This window comes from Xyrauchen texanus, chromosome 17 (genome assembly GCF_025860055.1).
Source record: "Xyrauchen texanus isolate HMW12.3.18 chromosome 17, RBS_HiC_50CHRs, whole genome shotgun sequence".
NCBI lineage: Eukaryota > Metazoa > Chordata > Actinopteri > Cypriniformes > Catostomidae > Xyrauchen > Xyrauchen texanus.
This window is the reverse complement of record NC_068292.1, coordinates 26,619,747-26,645,899: the sequence shown is the minus strand read 5'-3', so window position 1 is coordinate 26,645,899 and position 26,153 is coordinate 26,619,747. Positions and strand designations below refer to the sequence as shown.

The window sequence follows — 26,153 nt, the reverse complement described above, 5'->3', positions numbered from 1 at the left end:
ACAAGCAAACTTTCCCGATAATTTCATACCCTGCCATATCATCTACAGAAACATCTACCACACTCCCACGTAAAATAATAATTTGTTTAAAATAAAACAAAGTGTGGATACAGTATCTTGGATCTGTTTTGCAGGCATGACTGTAAAAAACTGCTCAGTGCAGATAAAATGAGTGGTAAGAAGCATGCCACAACCCATTTCAGTTCACCTTGTTCAGTTTACCTTCATATCAAGCTTTTATTTTGAAATTTTTTTATTTTATTATTTCTCGGTTACGTACATAACCTCGGTTCCCTGAGATGAAGGGAACGAGACATTGCATTTGCTAACGCATATGTGGAGTGTCCTTCCACACAACTTGTCCTTCTCTACAATAACACCATTATTCTAAAATAGTTTATGGTGTTTGAGTCCCGCCCTTTTAGGCACAAAGCTATTTGCTATAAATGCAGGCGTGCAAGCACCATTCCACAGAATTTTCTGACTGAGGGATAAGAAGTGCATTGCTTGCACCTCAAATAACTCTAAGTTTTGTAGTGCATCCAGCATTTACAATGTCTCATTCCCTTCATCTCAGGGAACCAAGGTTATGTACATAACTGAGACATTCCCTTATGACTCGGTACATTTGACATTGCATTTGCTAATGCATATGGGGAACAGAATCCCATCACGCTGCACTGCACGACATAAGAGAGGAAACATGATGCCGCAGTCCTGCAGGACAGTGACCAATATTAGTATGCCACAAGTGAGTGACCCTCATGTTGGGCCAGAATGAATATATGAACTATAGTCATATAGTATGCATTAACCCCTTCACGAACCCAGTTGGGTAAGACGTTTTTTATAATGAAAGTGCTTGTGACTTTATGGTAAATTACAAAAGCCTGAATGCAGGCGGTTGGGTAAAATGATGGGGAGCCCATACTTAAAGGGCCATAAGTACAGTATATTTTTGCCAAACAAAAGAGCAAGCGCTCTTAACAAAGAGTAATTGTGAAGAGAGAGACGTTACATCTAAGTTGTAAAAACTTGCGAATGTGTTTTGAGAATACCATCCCGCTGCAAAACAAATGTCTTGTAAAGACACACCGTTCATCCATGCCCATGAGGTGGCCTTGCTTCTAGTTGAGCATGCTTTAACACCAATTAGGCAAATCTTTACCCTGTAACTCATAAGCCAGGGCAATCACATAAATGATCCAGTGAGAAAATCTTTGCATGGAGATGGACATTCCTTTTGTGCATCATCCATGGCACACAAATAGCTGATCAGACCGTCTGAACTAGCAGGTATGCTCAATGTATGTGTGTAGCGCCCGCACAGGGGTTATCAAATGAAAGGATTGTTCCTCATCCAAATTAAATGGAGGAGGGTAAAAGGCTTGAAGGTGAACCACCTGCACTTGCAAGGGCATTAGAACCTTAGGCACATAGCTTTTTCTCGGTATGACAGTGGTTTTGAAAGACCGGTGCGAAACTCCAGACATGAGTTGTCAATTGATAGTGCATGTAAGTCACCGACCCATTTTACTGAGCCCAGAGCCAGCAGTAGTTCAGTCTTAATGGACAGCAAGCACAATTCGAGTCCAAAGGCTCGAAGCGGGCCCCTGCGATCGCTTGTAGGACAAAAGTTAGTAAAGTTAGGTCCCAAGTCGGGACTGTAGCCGGCCAAGGTGGATTTAATTGTCTTGCTCCTCTAAGGAACTTTATGATTAAATCACATTTGCTATTAGTAGCACCGGCTTCAGGTGTGTGATACGCAGATATAGTTTCCACATAATCTTTGAGCGTTGACGGAGTGAGTCCTGCGTCAAATCGATCTTGAAGAATGGGGCAGTTTGCTGGGTCTTTGTCATGTGAAAGACATCAATCAGTGAACACATTCCATTTTAGCACATAGAGGCGTCTCATGGCCTGTAAAATGGTGTTCAAGAAAGAATATGGCAGTTCTGGCACGTATAGTACGCTCGGTTCGAAGGCCACACATATAGGCTGGGGATGCCAAACTGTTACGATTCCTGGTTGTCTGCCCCGTGTTTCTCGTGTCACAAACTACAATTCCCATGATTCCCGGCCCTCATCACTGCCAGCACTCAATCATTGTTCTCACCTGTTTGTCGTTTGATCATCGCTCTCCCGGTGTATGCCTTGTGTTTGAGAGAGAAGATATTTATTCAACTGTATTTCCCATGGAGGCCTGTCCAGTATTTCTACCATCTCCAGAAACAAGGAGTGATGGGCCATTTTGGTGCAATTAAGAGGACGGTTTCCATGTCCACTCTGACTTTGCTGATGACAGAATGAAGGAAGGACACTGTGGGAAGCGCATACTTGCGTTTCACTGGCCATACATGGGCCAGCGTGACATAGCGACATATATATGGCACTACTGTTGTGTTGTCCGAATGAATCAGAATGTGGTGATTCACAATATTGGAATGAAAACATCTCAAAGCTAGAAAGACAGCCAGTAGCTCTAGGCGATTGACATATCATGGCCGTTTCGCACCTGTTTCCAGTTGTCGAAAGTTGGGCATCCATTACACACCGTGCCCTGTGTTGGATGCATTTGTGATCAGCACTTTCTTTATTTTTTTCAGTTTGAACTGAAACAGACACAGAAGAATAGTCTCTGTGCTCATTCATGAGGTGCGCATGCATGAACTCCTAAAGAATTTGTTTTACTGGCTGTGGAAAAGGGTTCTTTTCGCCCAGTTGACAATAGACCAGATTTTCCATATGGCAAAGCAGCAAACCCCTGTGTTCGCTCAGTAGTGCCTGTGATTGGCTAGTAATAACCAATCGCTGAGGTAATTCAAAACACACAAGCACCATTAATTTTAAGTGGGGCGAGCCCCGCATCGATACATTTCGTTAACGTGCGGGGAGCCAGAGACAGACTGAAATTAAGGACTTTAAATTGATATGCAGTTGCCCTGAACGCAAATCTAAAAAGCCGCCTGTAAAGTGGTGCAATTGGTACATTAAGTACATGTCCTTCAGATCTATTGACACAAATCAACCAGAGGACAGTTAATGGGCGTGTCACAAGCGTGTGATTCAAGCGTCTCAGAATTAGAATGGGCCGAAGCCCACCGTCCTTCTCCAGAAGGAGGAAATAACGGCTGTAAATCTGTTGTGACTGATGTGTGGTTTGTCGCATTCTGTGCCCGTAACACCTTCATATCATGTGGTCGGACCACAGACTGTGCTCGATCGTTGTTAACACCAGTTCTGACACGCCCTTGAGGTCTTGCCACACATTCATGCAGTGGAACAGTAGGCTTATTAATTCAAATGAAACAACTTCTATCATGTTCTTTGCTAGAAGATTGTGTATTTCTGATGAAACCATGGAAGCAGAACACCATTGAAACAGGGCGGCCTACATGCAAATTGGAACATATAATCACAACCGTTTTTAAGCACCCAGTCGGGCCCAGATTTAAGCATGACATTAATGGCTCCTACACACTACACATCTTTCAAAGACATCGGATCGTGGTACCGTTCATATTAAACATCTGTCTCTTTTGTCATTGAAGTCATTGCATTTTCAAATTACACGACGAATCTGCAACAGGGGTGATCACATTACAAGACATTTTAATATTGACAAATCACTGATGACTACCTGGACTCCAAATTATGTTTCACAACAGAGTACACACGAGATGTGATACGAGATATGAAAACAAATGCATGATCATATGTTATGCATTTCAGAATATTATGTGTATGTTTTTAATCGCCTCAAGGCATCATATATTTTATTGGTTACAATATGAATAAGTACCTCCTACTGTAAAATCAAACTATTTGCTTACCTGACTGTCCAAGAGAATACTCTCCAACTCTTCTCTTTCTCCATCCAGTTGTGCTACAGTTCAGATGAAACATAAAATATGCACTGGTGCTCCTGCCAATGTTCCACTAATTGTTCCTCCATTTCTTCGGTCCAATGACACTTTCTCGATACCACAGCCATGCTAGTTGATGTTCTGTTGCAGGTACATCATGACTCCTCCCACTGAAAGTTCCCGTGCCCCATTTCTTGCTCTCTCATTGGCTGTAGGTCAACGCTGCAGTTGTATTCAGTCAAAACATATTTCACATTGCGGCGATTCTCTCAAATTGCATCTTTGATAGTTCATACATTGCGATCGTCACTCACGGGAGCGAGCTCCGATTTACCGAGGAGGGTCCAGCTGCGGCTTGGGCGTTCCCCTAATGACACAAGAAAGCCCATCGGGCGTTCCTGATAGCGTTTCATCGTCCAATCACGAAGAGTTTCGCAAGGCACACTGGGTATGATGTCATTTCCCTTTCTGTATTGGCAATTTTACCTCGTGGTAATTTTCCCGGGAGAAGTAGTAGTCAAGCGGTCATTCGATGAGAGATTATGTCAGTAAGTAGGCTATTGTTTATTTCTACAACATTGACTGGGAAGTATTCTCATTTATGTCACTGATATAGCTGTCGTGTCGTCTTAATCTTATATGGTATCCGAATCCGATATTAATAATCGCGGCAAGCATGGTTTGGTAGCCGCTAATGTCATGCTATCTCGTCTTAGCCACAGCTAATTGTAATATCTTGAGGGTTCGAATAAGGCACTGAAACCGGTGGTTGAAATAACTCAATAGCTTTTACTGGAAACTGCCAGAGAACAGCCACATACACACACACACACACACACACACACACACACACACACAGCTCCGCAGCTCACGCAACGTATACGACTGTTTGTAGCTAGAAGCTAGAGTTTGCAGCGAAGACCAAGTTAACATTAGCACAGTAACGTTACATTGTTAAGTTGGATGTTAACGTGTTAGCTAGATACTAAGAGGCATGAAGTAGCAGCCACGTACGCTGCTTCGTTATGGTGACACAGATAACGTTGGTGGGCGCGTTGCCTCGTTTTGGTGGTAGGTATCTTTGTCTAAAATAGTCTTTTACAGATATAGTATAGAAACGGTGGTCAAACTGTACACAAAAAGCCTTTAACCTGTTAACCGTTGCCAGAGCGTCGGCGCACTGAAGTGTTTTTTTTTTTTAAATAGTTCAAAGTTACTATCAGATTTAATGTTATTACCTTGACAAACTATACATCATTAAAAGATATAAGAGTCAACTCAAGGTTCAGTATTTGACCACTATTGTATTCTGAGAAACTTATAGTGACAGTTATGTCTTAATTTGTGTCTGGAGTTATGTAATCAAAAAATGAGTCGATACCTTTAATATGAATTATGAGCGTCAGCCGCTCTCATTCAGAAAAAAACTCCTGTGAGATCGTCATGACAGCGCTTGACAAAACAACGTCCCTCAGGTTTACTGCTGGTAATTTAGTTTGACTTCCTTGAACACTTGTTCTCCTCAGGTGGCTGGGCTGTTGTTATGTGCCCCTGTGGACAGGTTGTCTCGCTGAAATTTAACATTAGGGCAGAAAGTCCTAGGGACTTTACTGATTTATTGTTATCTTGGAAACACATGCCCAACATATGCATATATGACTTTGCAAGAGGTCTGGCAGTGCATGCTAACCTTAGAGAGCCTGAGACGATACCTTTCAGCCCTCATGAGGGTAGGTTGTTGGACCCCAGCCATGAAAACTTGCAGTACGCATCCAATGGTGGTATGGTCAATTTACCATGGCTTAACACTAGGAAAACTGTGCCGGACCCGGGTGGCCATCCATTGACTGGGTCAGCAGACCACTATTGTCTCTATGACACATTCCATGAGGGAAACACTAAAGACCCGAAAGATATCCTCCGGAGGATAAAGATGGTACCTGTACTGGCAGGGAGAATTAACAGCCAGGTTGCAGAACAACTCTTCTCAACCATGAAAAAAAACAACTATTACATGAACATGCTCTCGCCATCTGCTCATGTTTTCATGATGCGTAATGTTATTCACAATTACAATCAGCGGAAGAACAAGAAGATCAAGGAGGAATTAAAGAAGCTTGTGACTCCTGAAATTCAGCTGTGTCTCAATGAGCATGGTCAGGCAGAATTCTGTGCCTCTCAGCCAACAGGGCTTAGCCCCGACCCAGTTGTTGCTGCCTACTCTCAACCAGTAGAGCTTAGCCCAGATCCAGTTGTTGCCGCCTCCTCTCAGCCAGCAGAAATGGGGTTTAGCTCAGACCCAGATCTTTCACCACCCTCTAAACGTAAGGAAATCTTCTATATTGTATGCATAGTATTAGTGATTGTGTATATTTATCCAATAACACATTTCCTCTCATTTTTGTCTCATCTCTTTATTTTGATTTAGGTTCAAGGTTACAGTCGCTCTCCTCAGCTGTTGACCGTACTAATCCCAACTTTACAGTTGCTGATTGGAAACGAGAACCAAACGCAAGACTCTGTGAATTAGTAAGTTTGAGATTAGTTTTTGTGAATTAGACATTTTAAATATGCATGCATTCATAATGTTCTGTATATTTCTCCATAGCTGGACTATGTACTGGATATTAAGGGTGACCCTAAGGAGGAAATTGTTCAAGCCAACAACTCGATCCTCACAAGGTCTGACTTTTGGACTCTGGGCCTAGAACGAGATGTTGAAGCAACGGTAAATCTGAACCAAGTGTTTAACTGTATTTCCTATGGTGTGAGCTTATTAATTGTCTTACTAATTAATCATTGTTTTTTTTAGATTGCAAATTGTTGTTTCAACATTATCGTCAAGGCTGCAAATGCACATGTAAGTTACATTTATTACATTTAACATAATCTGTGTATTCATGTTTCCTGACAGTATACTTTTGTTGCCTACACGAAGTGTTATGCATCTGTTTTCAAATAAAGGGCATTGCAACCGTGGCTGTGGATGCCTATGTGGTGGTCACCTGGCTTCCTCCATATGAGGCTTCTCCAATTGCTAAAATGATTGTGAGTAGTAATGTAACAGAACTTGTACCTCAGCTTTAACCTCATGTTCAAGTTCCTCTTTGAACTCTTTTTATTTTCCTCAGTGTGACTTTGCATCCAAAGATGTGGTACTTCTCCCTGCCTGGCAGCCTGGGCACTGGACATTGTGTGTGAGTAAACCCACTTTGACTTGGCTTTTTTTCTATCTGAAATACTGTGCTGTTATTATTGAATCCTCATTCATGCTTTGTTGGTACATTTCATGCGGTACTCATACGGAGGCCCGGTCGCGCGGGCACTCTCTCTCTGCGGAGCCAGGCGAAAGTATACCGTCTCAAAACTAAAGCTGCGTACACACTGCCAGCGACTTTGTCGCTGCAAGTCGCCAGTGGCTGGCGGTGAAGTCGCTAGTGGGTGTTCCCACTACTGGTTGCCTAGTAAAGTTTATAAATGACATTCACGGATGTCATTCCATTGCTGTTGACAGCGAATCTCTTTTCTTGCCACTAAAAACAAACATTTTGTAGGGAAAAGACTAAATATAAATGGAATCAGTACATAAAATGCTTTATATCAAAGATGAATGAGAAACAAGTCGTGCTGTTTGCCAGAGTGGCTGTTTATCTGCAGCGAAAATGCAAATGCCGGTCTGTCTGTGTCCATAAAATCCCCGCGATCTCAGATACACCTTTCCACGCAGAGAGAGAGAGAGAAGGATCACGTGAGCTCTCCCGTCGTCTCTCCTATTGGCTGTCGCTTCCGTTAGTCGCTCCAAAGTTGAACTTTTCTCAACTTTGTGAGTAGCCTCTCGCTGCATCCTGCGGTGGACATCCAACCCGGCCCACATCCAAGTGTGACGTCAGAAGCCACCACGCCCATGCCCAAATTGGACACATTCTCATTAACGAAGAAGCATCGAGAAGAGAAGACGAGAAGACGAAGGTAACTGCGAAACAAAATGCACAAAACACACTTGCGGTTTTAGTATAAACACTGTTCAACATAATACGAATGAGTTGTATGAGAATGAGATGTTACCTGTTGAAAGCAGCTCTTATCACTTTAATAATAGTTTGTAATGAGGTCAGTGCGGTGCGGCTGATCACTTGACTAGCATGCCTGCTCCGCAATTAGCGCGAAAGCCCGCGATATGTAATAAATTGTCAAAATATCGATGTAATTCGAATCAATAAGGTTTGATGATGTTGTTTTAGAGCTATGAATTATCTTCAACTTACATATTTGGTCATTTAACTCCCCTGTGATGTAACTGAGTTGTGTGTTACATTTGGCTGAGTGAATTTCAGTATCAGTAACTACGTTAGATTCTCAACTGAGAATTTTGTTTTGTATACTATTACTATTATACTATACTAACTGCATTATTATATCACCAATTTCATGTTGTTATTTGGATTAAGGGTAAATATGAAAAATATATTATTTCAGTGCTTATGTGTGACGTTACGTCCTGTAAATCTTATTCTGCTTGTAAAGAATATGAGATTTGATTGTCACTCTGTCAGTTGTAAATACTGCATATTGAAAAAGTTTGAAGTTGTTCAGTCATTGCTATGCAAAGAAGTTATACATGTTTAGATAATGTAATGTGATGATAAACTGTTGTAATATGAATAAGTTTTATTATTGATTCATAGTAAATACAGTGACGGCAAGCCAGCCATCACATCAGCAGTCTTTCCTAACTATATTATACTTCTTTTCAGGAGTACTACAATTTTGAAAGCAAGTGATTGTTTGCCATGTCGGTAAGTAAAAATAAACTTTGGTTTGTATCCTAATCAAGTTAGCGTACTGTTAACTGTCGGGCCAAAGGTTTGTCTGAAATGGAATTAACAACTTAACGATAGTTAGGTTAAAACTTTTTGGTCTGAACACTTATCACTTACAAACCTTGCAAAGTAACTTGGTTGAGCAACCGAATCATTTCACTACATCTTACTTGATAACTCTGTGTATGTGGCAAATTATCTATGTATCCTTCTATCTATTCTATATTAATGGAAAGATCACATAATTATTGTCATTGTCATGTTTTTACAGCATCCTACACATTTTCAGTTCAAGCCTGTTGCAGATCAATACTGCCTGGATGGGTGGTTTGAATGTCCCTGCTGCAGTTTTATGACTAAAGAGAAATTCTCATTTTCTATTCATCTTGAGAACCATATAAGTCATGCAGTGGAGCATGGAGGTATGGTGGGAGCATTTCTCTAGATATTGATACATTTTTGTGGTTTTAAATCACAAATATGTTTGTATAATCTAAATATGTACTTGCATCTCAAAACGAAGACAAACAAGATGAGCTGTAGTTTCTTGAAGTATAAACTACACTGAAGTAGGGCAGAGCTAATATGGCAAAAAAATAAAATCTTGATTTTTCCTTTTCAGAATGATTGACCGATTCCTTTTCGATTTCTTTAAATGTTTAACTAGTCAACGTAAAAATCACATAGCCCTACACTGAAGTGATGACAATGTTGTTACGTTTATTTATCTATTTCTGTGTTTTGTTAAACTTACTGTGTTCACTCTGCACTGTTGATAACTTAGTTGCTATAATTTTGCAGGTTACTTCATCTCAAAATGCAACAAACTGTGCAGGACCACAGCCCATTTTCACTGTCTGTACTGCAGCCAGACAGTAATACGCAAGGAACAATACATAAGCCATGTCTCCAAATGCTCTAAGACAGAAGTACTTGCAGCACCTACCCTATCTCCAGCTCTCTCTGTAGCTGCATGCCCGACACCCTGTCCCCAGCTACTGTAGTTACCAAGGCTCCAGTCTCTACCCCCTTTCCTCTGATCCTGGCTCCTTTGTACCATTCCCACCCCCACAAATACAAAGAAAGAGAGTGATTTCTTTAGTTTCTAACTCCCTTACCTCTGATCCTGGCTCCTTTGCACCACCCCCACCAAAAATTCAAAAGAAAACAAACACAGTCATGTGTCCTCATTGTGGACTGTTACTTAACAGACGAAATGTAAGGCTACACATTCTGAGACGACATACACCAATAGAAACGGACATTAGCGCTCTGAACCACCTTAAATCACAGTGTGTGGATTATAGAAATGGTGTCTATGCAGTAGCCAAAGCATTTTCAGCACCCAACACTCCAATACACATCATCAGAAAGACGTGGGGCTCAGAACAAAGAACAACATGTGAACTTGATATCTGCAGAATTAATACAGAATTTGCAGAAAGATCAAACATCCTTTCCTATGAGTGCCATCACCTTCGATCACTTGCATACTGCCCACCAGCCGGAAGGGAGATTTCCTTACTGACAGAGCAAGGTTTACAGACCATGGTTGATGATAGGTGGTTTGGAAAGGACAAGAAGGAGAGATGTTTGGCACGCCAGAGAGAATAAAATATTAAATTAAAAAATTAATTTGTGACCAAGATATTTTGAACTATGATGATATTTTGATATGTTAAACGCATAACTTTATGCGATCACCCCCAGTGTGACTCGAGCTGCTGGGCTGCACTGGTAAATGCCTCAATATGTACATTTTCCATTGAATGTTTTATACTTGCATTTGAAACAAGTTTTAATGACTTTCTCTGTCTGTAGCAATGGAACATTCACCTTTTCTCTGCATGTGTTAATGCGCTGTGGGACAGTTGAGCATGCTGGAAAGGTAGGCCTATATTTTTACTTATGTTTGAGTTGACTATGCTATGCTTTTTAATGAGGTTGGTAACTAACATGCTTGGTTTCTTTTGAAAAGGGATTTTTTTTTTTGTTGTTGTTTGGTTAATTTTGTCACTCATGTGCCACATTTATAGTAGCATTTTTATTTTATTTTTCTTGACTAAGTGTTGCCATTTATGCTGGTGGTTCTCCTCCCTAACTATGTTTTCTGTGTAGGTTATCCTTGTACAAGGCCGGATCCATACTGATGCTTTGCCCCTTCTCTTTAGGGGACCACATTGGGAGAGACACTGTATTGGTGTGTACTTATAACTACAACATGGTGTGATATTTTGTAGTGGTATCTAAAGATCTTAAGTGTGTAGAGCTTGCTGTGTTGCATGCTTCGACTGGTGCTGGGTTGCTGTCTCCTGTTTCTGTCTCCCCAGGGGCCTCCTGAGCAGGGGTTTTGCATTGGCTGATCCGACCTTCCTAGATTGAGGAAAATCCACCAGTCATTTATTCCAGTCTTTTTAAGATCCGCTTTAATAACTATTCTACGTCTTTTTGCACTAAAATGTATAATAAATTTGGAATAAATTTTTATATCTGCCTCTTCTTGACTGTCCCTTTACGGGGATAAACATATTATTAGCCACACTACATTCACAGGAAGATTTGTGGTTCCTCCTGCCCATCATCAGTGGGTGGCGTAGTCAGACTTGAATTAAGGTATACTGCATGGCAGATACTACATATGTATTAGAATATTGTGCAAAACTTCATTTATTTCAGTAATTCAACATAGCTGTAAGCCATAATCATCAAATTTATAACACATAAAGGCTTGAAATATCTCACTTTGCATGTAATGAGTCTATATTATATATTAGTATCAGCTTTTAGTTGAATTACTGAAATGAACTTTTTCACAATATTCTAATACATATGTAGTATTAGATACCATATTGGTTCTTTAATTTAAGGTTTACATAAATTCCATTCTGCTGTTCTATTATTTGATTTCAAAGTCATTTGCTATAACAGGCATTAACTAATAAGTGAATTCTTAATTTGGTTGTAAAAATGCAATATTTCTATAACCACATAGAAAGAAATGTAAAAAAAGTTTACATTTATTTTTTTATTTAGAAGGGTAACTATAAGTGCAGTTTGGATCCCATATAATTAAGAAAGTGACAAAAATTCGTTTTAGTTTAAGTATAGATGCTCCCGTGATACGTTTATTATAGCAAAACCATGATTATTGATTACCATTTGTGTAACAGAAATACAAGAGAAATACAAAAATATCGTTTTAAGGTACATTGTTTACTTGTACTACCATGTCATTAACTTACAAAACCAGTGAGCAATGGAGAGGTAACGTATTGTCTAATACAGCTGTTAAGGGAGTGATTGTGATTTAGACCATTCCAAGCCTGCCAAAGCGTCACAATTTAACTGCACCAATAATCTGTAGCGTCACACCTCTACACAAATAACCTCATCTTAATTATAAACCAACAACCGTAAACATATTTCCGACCGGAAGCAGCGCCATTTTGCGCATGCGTACAACAAATCGAGTCACGTGGCGTATTTGGACATGGGCGAGGCTTCTGACGTCACACTTGGATGGGTGTGGCTTCTGACGTCACACTTGGATGTGGGCCGGGTTGGATATCCACCGCAGGCTGCAGCGAGCTGTACTTGGACTTTGTCGCGTCGCTGGACACGCCCACATCTAGCGCCAACGGTCGCGATAGCTCGTGTCGCCGGAAGTCGCTGTGCTCGCATTGAAAATGAATGGTATTGAGTCGCTGTTGCGCGCGATGTCGCTGGCAGTGTGTACGCACCTTTAAGCGCTGTCTTGCTCTCTCTTCCTCGCACATATTAATCAAAATAAATCGACACGATGGGTCGGAAGACTAAAGTTTCATGTGGAGCATTCAGAGATTTTTATTCTGAATTACCCGCTGGGTGTGAATTGTGCTGAAATACGTTGCCTTATTTTCTCTGAAAAGCGTTCCGCACATTCAGCTGACATAAACCACACTTTAAATAAATGGAAAAAAAAACTATCCAGTGATAAAATGTTTTGTGATGACACAAATCTTGTGGGATGTCCTAACCGCCGGGATAATCACACAAACGCGCACACGTCCGATAATGACACATCCAGTTCGCGAACTAATGACTCCCGTGAACCGATTTGTTTTAATGAATGGTTAAAACAACTGATCTTTCCAACACTGAACTCACGAGACGTCTGAATCGGTGTATAACTAATCGGTAACCCTTTACAATAAGGTTTCATTTATTACATAAATTACATAAAGTACAGTTTTCTTACTCAAGTGTAAGCTTTAAAAAAAATAAAACAACTTGGGTTTTTTTCCCGAAAAAGCATATATGACTACTTTTTTCCACACAGTGCTATCAGGAATCGATAAGAGAATCGTTAAAGAATCGGATCGATAAGCAGAATCGTCAGTGGCATTGATATTGATAAAATCTTATCAATTCCCATCCCTACTCACAACTCACCCTTGCTCAAGTTTAAACGCACAAATACCAACGACTTCAACTCGTGCAACTAAAATAACCCACTCTGTTGTTTATTTCATTTGTAAAGACATGGCCCGCTCAGTGTGGTTAAAAACGAAGGTTTCCGTTATATGGTGCAAATGCAAACAATGGAAATTTGCTCACTAAGAACCTGTGAAACACAATCCCAAACTGGCAGTTTGATTTTCTGTGTACTGAATTGTTTACTTAAAGTAAACTTGTTTGACTTTTATGCACATCATTTCTTTTTTTTAAATATTACTTTTTCTAAAATGATAGTCCTACTTTAAAAAAAATCCCAATATATCGCCTTATGCACAGTATCGAAATATATTGCAATATATTGTATCGTGATACGTATCATATCAGAATCATATCAGATTCTTGCCAATACACAGCCCTACTATTTACTATAACTGTAATTTTGTTTGAAGTAAGATTTGGGTCTTTAACCAACCCTTATCTTGCCATTCCATGAAATAAAACTCTTAACAGGTTCTCAAACCAAGACTGAGGATTATGCAATATTTTGATTCAAGACACCCCAGTGGCTTTAGAGATGGCCGCTACCTAGAAATCTTCAGGTTTTTCATAGAAAGCTGACTACTGGTTCCCTATGTTCATATCTAACTCTGGGTCTTGCAGCAGTAACTATTTTTCTATTCAAAGCAATTTCCATGTTTACACCCTTAAAGTGGTTATTCATTGGTTCACTAGAAACCTCATCTGCATCTTTACTTTAGAATTTGTTTATTTAGACCTCCCAAATACTGCTTTGAGAACCCAAGAACTTAGATAAAGTATGATCATGTTTTATGTTTTTTGGAAGTATGGTAGTTCTGTTTTGGACTATACTTCCTTTTTGTTTCGTTCTGCATTTATTGTTCCTGTTCATATGTTCCAAGTCCCTACTAGGAATTGCTGCTACTCCCAGGTCACTTTTTAGCATGGGAAGGTGTAGTTCCATTTTTAAACTATGCTCTTAGGGCTCAAGGTGGGTATCAAGTCATGGTAGAGATTCAGCAATTCCTAAATGGGGTTCAATGTTACATTTGAAAGACATGAATTGCAACTAACACGTCTTCCAAACCTTTTCAGTAACCTGGCACATGCTGTGTCCAATGGACCATGGAAGTCATTTTACTTGGCTGACGAGGTAAAATGTGTGGCTGTAGCACGATTCATTGCATTTAGTAGAGTAGCGTACATAGGTAGGCCTCTTGATTTTAAAAAATTTTTTTTTTTTTAAATTATGATTTGATAAAGTGACGCAGATGGACCCTAGTTGCTGCTAAATGGTGTCACACTTTTTGTATGATTAAAGCTACAAAATGAATGTAGATATCAGTAGGCATCATATAATAAGAATCATTGATAATAAATCACACACCCTTTTTACCATCACAGGACGCATCTCCCCAGCATCAGAGCAACAGCTGTGGGGTGTTTATGCTGATGGTGAGATGCAATATTTTCAGAAGTGATAACAGATTACTAGTTTGCAGAACAACTAACACATTTGTATGTTCATTTCAGTATGCAATGTATTCTACCCTCCAAAAGCCATATGATTTCATTGAGGTGATTTGTAGTGTGAAATATAAGGCTTTTAATAATTTAGTCCAATCTGGAGGCTACAGTTAACGTGCACCAATAGGCCATACACTTAACTTTGTCTGCAGGTACTGTACTCACTGGAGGAGATGGCTACATCTGTAAAAATGTACACTGCCATAGTTCCCATCAATGAGTAAACAGTACTGTAACATGGATTTGTATCAGGCTATGAAGACATTTAAAGCATAACTTTACTTTCAGGTGGACATGCTCTCTATCAGGAGGTGGTGGTGTGGGCAACTGCTGGAGACCTTTACGCTTGAAAGGTGTTACATACTGCGTCCATATTTTGCTATTTAATTATATTTGGTGCTCATTAAGATGGTAGCCAATATACTGATCTCTCATTTCTTTCTCTAGCCCTGCAGGACTAGCTGACACACCCATCTCACCCTCTCCATCTCCCCATATCAGCCACCCCTTCCAATCCCTAAGCTGTCCATCAGGCACACCCATTTCAACAGAGGACAGTCCATTCCTACCACCTGTAGTCCTTCAGCGTATTATTGAAGAGACGCTGAGTTTAGACATGGCTATGCTTGGCGTGTTCAACAGAGTTTCTAAAACTTTCCAGGAACTCGCAAAGCCATTCCACCCCTCCGTTTATATTAATGAGAGTTTGGCAGGGGACCTCAAACTTAAAGACAGTCTGATGCATATAACTGTTCGAAAAATTTATAAGATTGCAGGTCGTGGCAGTGGCCTTGCACTACGCCTCAAAGGCTTTTCCAAAAGAAGAAATTGGCCGAGCGCACGCCTGGTGCTGAGGCACATGGCTTATGGCAGAAGCCATAAGCCATCTTCTGATTGAAGATGTCTGCTTACCATAGTGTTGTTCTCTGAGTCCGTGTGGTTAGAACAACGTCGTCAACACTTTTATTACTCCTTTTTTTTTTTTATTTGTGACATGTTTTATTGTGTAATCCCTTTCATTTTTGCATGCCAATAAATCTGTTTTATACTTTACGTACTACAATGTTCAAAAGTAAATTGTTCAAGAGAAATTACTGTATTTTGTGTCTTTTTTGAAAACATCTAAAGTGACTGTGGGAAGAGTAAGTGAATCCTTGAGCCATCATGAAGTGCGTCTGGTAACTGGACTGGAACTGCACAATGTCCCAAGTGTTATTTTAATCTATTCATTAGCCTATTAAATTCAGACATATTCTTAGACAACTGTATTGTTTTCGGACTGGATCTCAAAGGGTTCCTTTATTTGAAGCAACTAACTTGTATCTAGGGGAGGGCCATAGAGAGAGCTGTGTCCTCAACTCGTAGAAGATAATGAACATGTACTGCACAACCACAACATTCTCATAATTAGCTACTATGGAGCCTCCCAAAAATGATTGTGTTGTAATAACAGTAAATTAAACCTAATCAAGCCGCTCAAAAGCTGGTTTAGTCATCTAGTTAGATGCTAGCTGACGTCTGCCTATGCTTAAAGTTAGGACTGAGATATAAACTTGTCCTACACGTAAATGTAATTTTATTAAGATGTAATTGGACTAACGTTCTGTAGATGGCTTTGCTTGCTAACGTTAGTTTTATGCTAACCGCAACATTACAGACTACTGATCTTATTTTGAAACTTCTGTTTGAGAAAAACTAACTAGCGAATGTTGTTACATTATCCCGAATAACTGGAGAATGTTGTTATATTAACCCGGATGTTGACAGTTTGCAGTTCAGCAGAAGAGGCGAAGAAGAAGGGGGCGTTTCAGTCTGCGAAAACGGGAACCCCCACCAGCACGAGAACACCCATTTGTGGCCGCAGTTGGATGTTATTGGATTTACCCACGATTTTAGGCTTTTGTTGGCGATCTCCACAATACTGGTTGCGAGTGAAAATCAGGCTTACAATCGTAGTGTAAACTCAGCATAAGAGCTCGCCACGCGTAATGTGACAGAAGGCATTTTGGGATGTTTATAACATGATATAATGTGCCGCTCACCATTGGGAAGTGGTTGTGCATAATGTGAGGCTTTAAAGAAGGAAAGCTCTTTATTGAAAAAGTGTGAGCGTCTCGTTCATGTGCAATGAGCCCTGTTGATCGTTTTGTAATCTTTGTAATTCATTACAAGACATAATGTGCTGCTCTCCATTGGGAAGTTGTTGTGCAAAATATGTGGGCTTGAAGTGGGAAAGTACTTTATTGAAAAAGTGTGAGTGTCTCATGTGAGTGCTGTACTTTTTGGAAGTTCATACATGATCTAATGTGCCGCTCACCACTGGGAAGCAATTGTGCATAATGTGCAAACTTTATTGCATGTGATTAATGTGAGACACACAAAACATCATATTGAACAACAATTTGAATAACAATATTCCTTTCCCGACAAACAGCAGTAGGAAAGAGGGGAATAGTATTATGTGTCAGGAACACTTTGCTTCGTGGGTAGGGGGTCCCGTTGGCGAAGGGCTTGCGCTGAGGTGGCTACCTTCGTTTGGGCCATGGCTTCTGTGGCTTTACCAGCGGCTCGGCGGCATATAGGCAACTGGGGTGGGGTTTTTAGTCAGGTGCTGGACCGAGACAAAGCGGGAGTGAGCCGGTTTTGATGAAGTACTGCTCCTTTTTGGCATAAAATGTCTCGTAGCCTGTTGCTGAGTGTTGCTGAGCCGTGACATAGTGCTCAGCAATTCTAATCACAGAGCCTCCGAAAAGGCCAGGTGGAGACACCGTTGCATCATGCATTTCCGTGAGAGTCAGCCATATGTAAAAATCCAAAAACAGGCTGCTCATTGACTTGCCAATGGCCTGTGCAGTGATTTTCGTGGCTCGCAGCACTGAACGTCTCTGGATCATAGCCTTGCTCGTCCATTTGTTTGAGGAGCTTGGAAAATCTTGGAAGATTTGGAGCACCATCATCGCGTGGAGTGCTAAAGTAGTTTGGCCCACCAAAGAGTATGCTCTTCCAGTTAGTGTGGACATTAGATGACACAACTTAGAAAGATGAGTTCCACGCCCTGCTACTCGCCGTGCAGAGATGTGCTACTACCGCCTCTTTCAGGGAGATTGTGTCTCCTCTGGAGGAGACCACTCGATATCGAGCTCTTCGACTGCCCTTGAAAGGACTCGAAGCATCTCCTTGTCAGTGGTGCATACACACTCCTTGTCCTCCCTGGGGGAAGGGACGGTCATCCACTGGCCATTCGCCTGATTCAGTGAGAGACATGGCATCCTTATCATCCCCAGCGTCAACCGCCGAATGAGATGAGCCTATGCGTCACGCACAGAATGTATCGGAATAGGCATATTACAGGGAGATCGAGGGGCTCGCGGGGTGTGTGATGGTACAGGGACCACCTCAATTTCATCCTGCTCGACCTCATGGCCCCACTGTGGCTCCTCGTGTGATCCCTTGGGTGTCACAGAAGCCTCTTCTGGGTGGGAGGGCGCGGGAGGCTGAATCATCCCTCAGAACGAGGGCGATTCGTGAGCGGAGCATCTCGAGACTCATGCCCTCACAGTGAGCACAGTCTGTCTCCATGAGAACAGACTACATGGGAGTGGCCCAGACAGTGAATGCAGCTCTCATGCTGATCTGATAGTGGGATGTGCCTTTCGCACAAGGAAAACATACAGAACAACATCTTCTGTGATAGAGGGAGCGCAACAGCCCTATCCACCTGGGGAATCGCCATGTACCCGTGGCACTTTCCGCCGTCGAGGGTGGCGAGAGCGGATGAGCAAGTGGCGGTGCGACGAGTGGAGAGGGGTACTCTCCACGAAGACGTCAGCTCATCATGCACCTCCGGGAAGAATGGGACCGGGGGGGGGGGCACCCAGGAACCAGTCGTCCAGACGTGATGGCTGTGGGGAGGATGGAGGGTTCCAATCCAAGCCCACGCTGTTGGCTGCCCGGGAAAGCATATCGGACATCTGTGCGTCGGCCTCTTCCTGGGCGTGCAAGCCCGAAGGCGGCAGCCCAGAGGAGTCCTCCGCATCAGATACCACGCCCTCCGATGCCGCGGCGAACTCGTCTGCTTCCATCGCAAGAGGGTAGGCAGACTGGCTGTGAGGTGAGTCGCCGCCACCTCGAGCGGGGACGGGATTCAACGAGCGTGTTGGGGCGCGGGTGGTCCGAGGGGGCGTACCTGGCGGAGCTGCACCCGCTACCATCCCCGAATCGCCTCCATCGCCAGCCGCATCGTCCTCAATCCCGTGGGAAGAGGGAGCGATGCGGGGGGCGGCTGGAGTGGCTTGCTTACAGTTGTAAGCCACCGCAACGTTGTCATGGTCATGTTCTCGCAGTGAGAACATGAACCATCCACAAACGCAGCCTCGGTGTGATCGCTACCAAGACACACGAGACAACGCCTGTGGCCGTCGGAAGCGGAGAGTACTCTACCGCATCCAGGAACACAGGGGCGGAAAGGCATCTTAAAAAGACGCGTCCTTAAAAGGACGTTCAACGCTGCTGTGTTTTGCTCTTTTAGAGGAAATTACTCTTTTAAATAAAATCACTCTTTTATGAAAGGAAAGAACTCGTGAGAGATCTTTATAATCTGCACTGTCGAAGCGCTCAGGGGTAGGAAATGCACAGCCGTGCAAACAGGAGAAAGCCGCTGTTGTGCGCCGTAGAGTCCAAAAGCATGCAGCAGAGGAATGACAGGAACTCGGTGTGTAACACGCAGCAATTGCAGACACGACCATCGGCTCCGAAGAAATTTTCTGAATGAACTCCCGTATTTGCGCCGCTTAAATATCCGTATGTCCGGGGGCGGGACATGCAAATGCTTGCTGCCAACTCTCATTGCCCTTTTTTCATAGTTCAGAGGTGAATATCGGCGCTCAAGAGAGACCCCTAGTGTCACTTCTCTGACACAACGTGGAGAGAGCGACAGAAGGGGAACCAGTGCTCTGTCCTAATGTTCCACAGATAGTGAGGCCCAGCATTCCAGGAAGGTTTAGGAGGAGGCCTCTATTCCTGATGAGAAGATAACACCTACACATTGATTGTCTAAATAACATATGTCTCTGCATTATTTACGGTTATTGTGCCCTCTCAAATGTGACTTTGCCATAGTTCAAAACAACTTCAAAGGATTCTAATTGCTCTCCTTGGTACCGCTTTGATGTAAAGGAATAAGGAGTAGCCATAACTGATAACTAACCTCTGATATCTGACCATAAGTTTGTTTCAACCAAGGATTGGACCTTGATTCATGTTGTGGTTATAATTATTGTTTGCACAAAGACAGAAACAGTCCATATTTGTAATATGTTAAAATGTTTGAAGTAGTTGACCTACCAGAATTCTAGAAATTGTGGTACGATGACACCCTTTCTTTATATATACATTTTTACATTATACATATTTTACATATACATTGTTAGGAATATCTTAGATCTAGTCGCGATCATCTTCCCGTTTTATCGCGGCTGCTAATGGTTCTAGGGCAAGGCAGAACAATAATGTGGAAAGAGTGCCCCTATCCAGAGTAAAATAATCAGAAATTAATACATTTGCTTGTACAGCTGCCACCGGGTGTCTATAAAGTAATTTAATCCACCCAATAAAAGTATACCCGAATCCATACATTTCCAAAATCATAAAATGATAATCCCATTCTACCATATCCAAAGCTTTTTCGGCATCAAGCGAGATTAATGAAACATGAAATTAATGAAACGCTTAATGTTATCAGAAGAGATATAGCCCTCAATAAACGCCACCTGATCTATATGTATAAGAGATGTCATAACTTTGCTTAATCGGTTAGCCAGTATTTTTGACAATATTTTAACGTCTAGCTGGATCAGGGAAATTGGACGGTAAATCATACTCTCGCTTGGATCTTTGTCCTTTTTAAGAATCAGATCCAGGCTTGCGTCATGGTTGGCAGAAGCTTTCCATTCTTTAATTATTCCATATAAATTTCTAGCAAGAGTGGAGCCAATTGTGTAGCATAATATCTAAAAAACTCAGTGGCAAAACCGTCTGGCCAAGCTCCTCCAAAGTTATCTCAGAATCAGAATGTTTGCTCATTCGTCAGTTTAAGGAGTTCTAATGGTTCCACAAAGGATCTATTATCTTAATCAGAAGACAAAGTCATGGAACTATAGAGATCAATAATTATTTAAAAGTATTATTAATATCAATGGCTGAGGTAAAAATTTCACCAACAGCAGATTTCACTGAGGTAGAAAAAGACTCTCTCTGCTTAATATATCTAGCCAAAAGCTTCCCCTGCTTTGTCCCCTGACTCAAAGTATGACTGTCTTGCCCTGGAAAGCTAAAACTCCACCTTCCGTGACAAAATAGTTTTATATCTGTATTTCAATCAGGTCAATTCTCTGAGGCCATCAGACAACATTTGTCACTTCTGCTCTGCCTCTGCACTTTTAATATTCCCTTCCAACTCCACAAGTTCTCATGCTTTGGATTTTTTTATAAATGAGGCATACTGTATGATCCGACCCCTAAGAACCACCTTAAGTGCCTGACAAGCCACGCCCACAAAGGATACTGAGGACCAGTTGGTCTCTATATAAATATTTATTTCAGCCTTTAACATTTGTTAGAATTCAGGATTTAGCAAAAGGGAAACATTAAAGCGCCAACTATATTATTTATTTTTCACCGTATGTGGCAACACCTCACCATGGCGTGATCTGAGACTAAGATATTTCTAATAAAGCAGTCAGCATCAGATGAAATGAGGGATGTAGATACAAAAAAAAATATTCTAGGATAATGGACTGATGAAAAATATCTGTAAGACCAAGATTTCTGCTAAAACAATAATGACTTGTGGCGGCAGGGGCATGGTCGAGCGTTCATGGTCGAGAGAGAGAAAGTGGTTGAGTGCACACACCTGAGCCTTAGAATGTCTAACACGTGTTTATAATTGCAGTAAGCAGTGGGGAGAGCGATAAAAATGGACCACGCCAGAGAAAAAGGGAGAGAGAGATACCAGACACATAAACACTGTTGAATTGTGACTGCTGGAAAGCAAACCTGTTGTGTGATCCTCTGAGTATTGTGCTGAAAAGCCATTTTGAGTTTATATAATTAAAGTAATTATGAGTGTGTATTTATTATGAGTGTTTACCATTGTAAAAGATGCTTTTATCCAATGGCTCTAGGAACTTTGTTCCAATGAGTCTCTCAAATAGCAACTTATCTTTCACTATTTAAGCATCATATGATGTGCCTGAGAAAACAACATTGAGAAAGAACAAAAAACAACAACAAAAAAAATCACACTCAACTACGAATAAAATCTTGAGCATAGATTAAATGGCTTGCAGTACTCACATGATCAATGATTGAGCCCAGAAAACCGAACATAGTGTGGTATGCTTTTGTGGTTTGCTCACATGGATTGGTTGAAGCATCCATCAATCTTGAGGGCATGTTTCTCTTGGTGAAAAAACATATATTTGCCTTTACTTTAAAAAAAATTGCCCCAAAAAGTGATTTAGCAAATACTGTTTTTTAATTTTTTTTATTTATTCTAAAAATGTTAAAGGTTTTCTTTTAGGGGTTCAATACAACGTAAGCTCAATTGACAGCATTTGTGGCATGATGTCGATCATCACACACACAAAAAAAGACAACCTTTGTTTATTTAAAAAAATGTAATAAAAAAAGGAGAAATCATTGTTATGGCAAGGAATTTAAAATGGAAGTAAATGGGGCCAGTCCATAAATGGTAAAATACACAGTTTCACACTATATACAGTATAGCCACCATAAACAATTTCTGTATTAACAATTTTAGTGTGATAAAATGAGGGCTCTATCCATGTTACAGGGTTGCTGGTAATGATTATAACAACTTTACAACTTAGTTGTAATATTGGAATCACTTTACATAGAAAAGGTTAGTAAGCGATTTTATCACACTTAAATCACGTTAACACATATAATTTTTAAGTCTCATGGCAATACTTTTGAAACAGTGTATATTTTAAAGTTTTTGGGCTTGCCGCATTCACTTCCACTGTAAGTGCCTTACTGTAGCCTTGCTTTTTAAGAAACAAGGGAAGAGGGATTTTTTCATGAACAGAGAGTCCATGGGTGTAGTAGCCAAAACATCAATGAGACACAGCTGCACAGTTCTAAAAGACATTTCATTTCAAATAATACTATTCCAAGGAGGAAAAGTAAAAATTTTACAAGAAGCAGCATTACACCTTTTCGTAGTCTAAAATTTTACATTTATTAGCTATGAAATATGATTTATCCATCCTGTTTCACAAATATTTCAAACCAAATACTTACATTACTGATTGAGCACAAGACAGGACACTAGGCTTAATGGGATCTCACAGCTTGTCATTCACAGGCAGCCAAAAGTTTGGAATAATGCAGATTTAGAATCATTCAGATGTTCATTCACAGGATTTCAGTCCTTCACGGCGTAGTGTTACCAATTGTTTTCTTGGTGACTATGGTCCCAGCTGCCTTGAGATCATTGACAAGATCCTCCAGTGTAGTTCTGGGCTGATTCCTTACCGTTCTCATGATCATTTCAACTCCACGTGATGAGATCTTGCATGGAGCTACAGACCGAGGGAGACTGACAGTTCTTTTGTGTTTCTTCCATTTGCGAATAATCACACCAACTGTTGTCACCTTCTCACCAAGCTGCTTGGCGATGGTCTTGTAGCTCATTCCAGCCTTGTGTAGATCTACAATCTTGTCCCTGACATCCTTGGACAGCTCTTTGGTCTTGGCCATGGTGGAGAGTTTGGAATCTAATTGATTGGTTGCTTCTGTGAACAGGTGTCTTTTATACAGGTAACAAGCGGAGATTAGGAGTACTCCTTTTAAGAGTGTGCTTCTAATATCAGCTTGTTACCTGTATAAAAGACACCTGGGAGACAGAAATCTCTGATTGAGAGGGGGTTGAATACTTATTTCCCTCATTAAAATGCAATTCAATTTATAACATTTTTGACATGTGTTTTTCTGGATTTTGTTGTTGTTATTCTGTCTATCACTGTTCAAATTAACCTACCATTAAAATGATAGACGGATCATTTCTTTGTCAGTGGTCAAATGTACAAAATCAGCAGGGGATCAAATACTTTTTTCTCTCTCTGTATATCAAACAATGCTGAAAGTTATTTGGTTCATTAAATAAAGCTTAACATTGTCTTTGTGTTTGTTTTTTAGTTGCCACAGTGTGCAGTAAACTGGCATGACCAATATTAGGTAAAAAAAAAAAAAAAGAAACTTTCTCTAGAAACTCATCAGTCAATCATTGCTTTGAGGAATGAAGGGTATACAATGCCTGAAAAAAAAAAAAAACTGAAGATTTCATACAAAGTTGTACACCACAGTCTTCAAAGACAAAGGACAACTGGCTCTAACAAGGACAGAAAGAGATTTGGAAGGCCAGATGTACAACTAAACAAGAGGATAAGTACATCGGAGGCTCTGGTTTGAGAAATAGACACCTCACATGTCCTCAGCTGACAGCTTCATTGAATTCTACCCGCTCAATACCCGTTTCATGTACAACAGAAAAGAGAAGACTCAGGTGCAGGCATTATGGGAAGACTTGCAAAGAAAAAGCCACTTTTAGAAAATCTAAAAGAAAAGGTTAGAATGGGCAAAGAAACACAGACAATGGACAACAGATAATTGGAAAACAGTGTTATAGATTTTAACCTCATTGAGCTTTTGTGGGATCAGCTAGACTGTAAGGTGTGTGAGAAATGACAAGACAGCCACATCTATGGCAAGTGCTAAAGGAAGCGTGAGGTGAAATGTCACCCGAGTAACTGGACAAACTGACAGCTAGAATGCCAAGGATCTGCAAAGCTGTCATTGCTGCACGTGGAGGATTTTTTTGATGAGAACACTTTGTAGTTAAAGAAGTTCTCAGAGGTAGGATCTGAAGATATTCGCAGATTTTTTTATGGCTTGAACATCCCCAGGGGAGGTAGGCGAAGCGTTCATTATTTTCAATATGGAAAGAGAAGGTCAACTTGTCATGCGCTACTCTGGAAAACCCCCAGAGGCTCTGCCATTTCATTATTTATCAGCAGTTTAGCAGAGTTAAAGCATAGCATGGAATCAATGTTAACAAGGGCAAAGTCCTCTGCTGGGGCGATTAAAACAGTGCCATTGTCGTCATTCTCACCAGACAACAATGCAGGTCTTTCGTGTAGTCTGGTGTCTTCCATTCAAGGTCTCCATTCAAAAAACAATGGGAATCAATGTCAAATGCCTCAATCTATGAACAATTGAAGCAGAGCTTTAAACCAAATGTATAAAGTCTTCAACCAAACTGTCCAAGACAAGCAACAGTCCTCTCCTGACAGCCAAACATATGCAGATTTGACTCATCCGGTAAAACTTACTCATGACTTGGAATTCAAGAAGCAACAATGTAGTAACATAAATTCCAGTAAGCCAGGCTACCTTAGGCTTTATGGATTCCCAGATTTTGCTGACAAACAAGAGGTCTTGCGTTTCCTGTGAGGACTCTCTGTGTCGGAGGTTTTTATGAAAGTTCACATGCAACTGGGCTGGTGCTGCCTGGTGAAGGTGTCCACTTTTGCAGAGGCTGAGGAGGGATTGAACAGTCAGAGAAAATTCAAAGATTTCAACATTGAGGTTAGACTCGCCCATGAGAAGATGTGGACCGATGCTGTGGAGCAGTCCAAAAATTACACTAACATGGAATCTCATGCTTTCTCAGAGCAAAACAAAACCTTCCTAGAAAGAAATACATTTATAACTTTCTCAGTCAAAAGAAGTACAGAGGAGCAGCCCTCACTAGGATCTCCTAAGCGATACTGTCAAATCTCCCCATCCCCTCAAACAAAACTTCATGTTAGTCAAAAACCTTTCAAAGAATATAACCAAGACTGAGATCAAGAACATTTTTGGCTGCCACGAAATCCCTAACAGTCCAATTAAACACTTACTAAATAAGTGGGGAGAGCGGACATGCACAGCTTTCATTAACTTTCATGCAGAAGACTACGTTTCAGCTCTGAACATGAATGGCAATGTAGGAAGAAATATTTGCCATACTTAGTAGGAACAAATGTACTAAAAGCTGGAGACCGTACCTTATGGAAAAGCTCACTTTGCCATGTTGTGCGTATATACTCACAATTTTCCCTCAGTTGTCAAGAAAACAGAGGTTAAAGATTTTTGACATTGAATTGCTTGTGGGCAGCAAGGGCAAAGGTGTTGGCGAGGCCATTGTGCAGTTTGGATGTGAGGAAATCGCAATATAAGCTCAGAGTCTTCATGGGAGCCAAAATTCTGCTCGCTTGTATCACACGTCAACAAATGGAGAAGATAATAGGCACATGGTGAACATTGAGGCATTTACTGCACGTTTAGACATCAGCAGAGGTGTAAAATCAATGGAAATGATGACAACCAAGTCATCGTTGTCCTTCAGCTTTTGAAAACTTAA

The 26,153-nt window shown here is 41.0% G+C and overlaps 1 long non-coding RNA gene and 1 pseudogene across 1 annotated transcript; both read left to right on the top strand.

Moving 5' to 3' along the window:
• The first annotated feature begins 8,278 nt into the window (after positions 1 to 8,278).
• LOC127658118 (uncharacterized) lies at positions 8,279 to 9,673 on the top strand. The gene is made up of 3 exons (XR_007972361.1): positions 8,279 to 8,662; positions 8,958 to 9,108; positions 9,488 to 9,673. It is a non-coding gene; the product is annotated as an uncharacterized LOC127658118 (long non-coding RNA).
• Positions 9,674 to 24,985: 15,312 nt separating this feature from the next.
• On the top strand, positions 24,986 to 26,050 carry LOC127657657 (uncharacterized; annotated as a pseudogene).
• Positions 26,051 to 26,153: the final 103 nt, after the last annotated feature.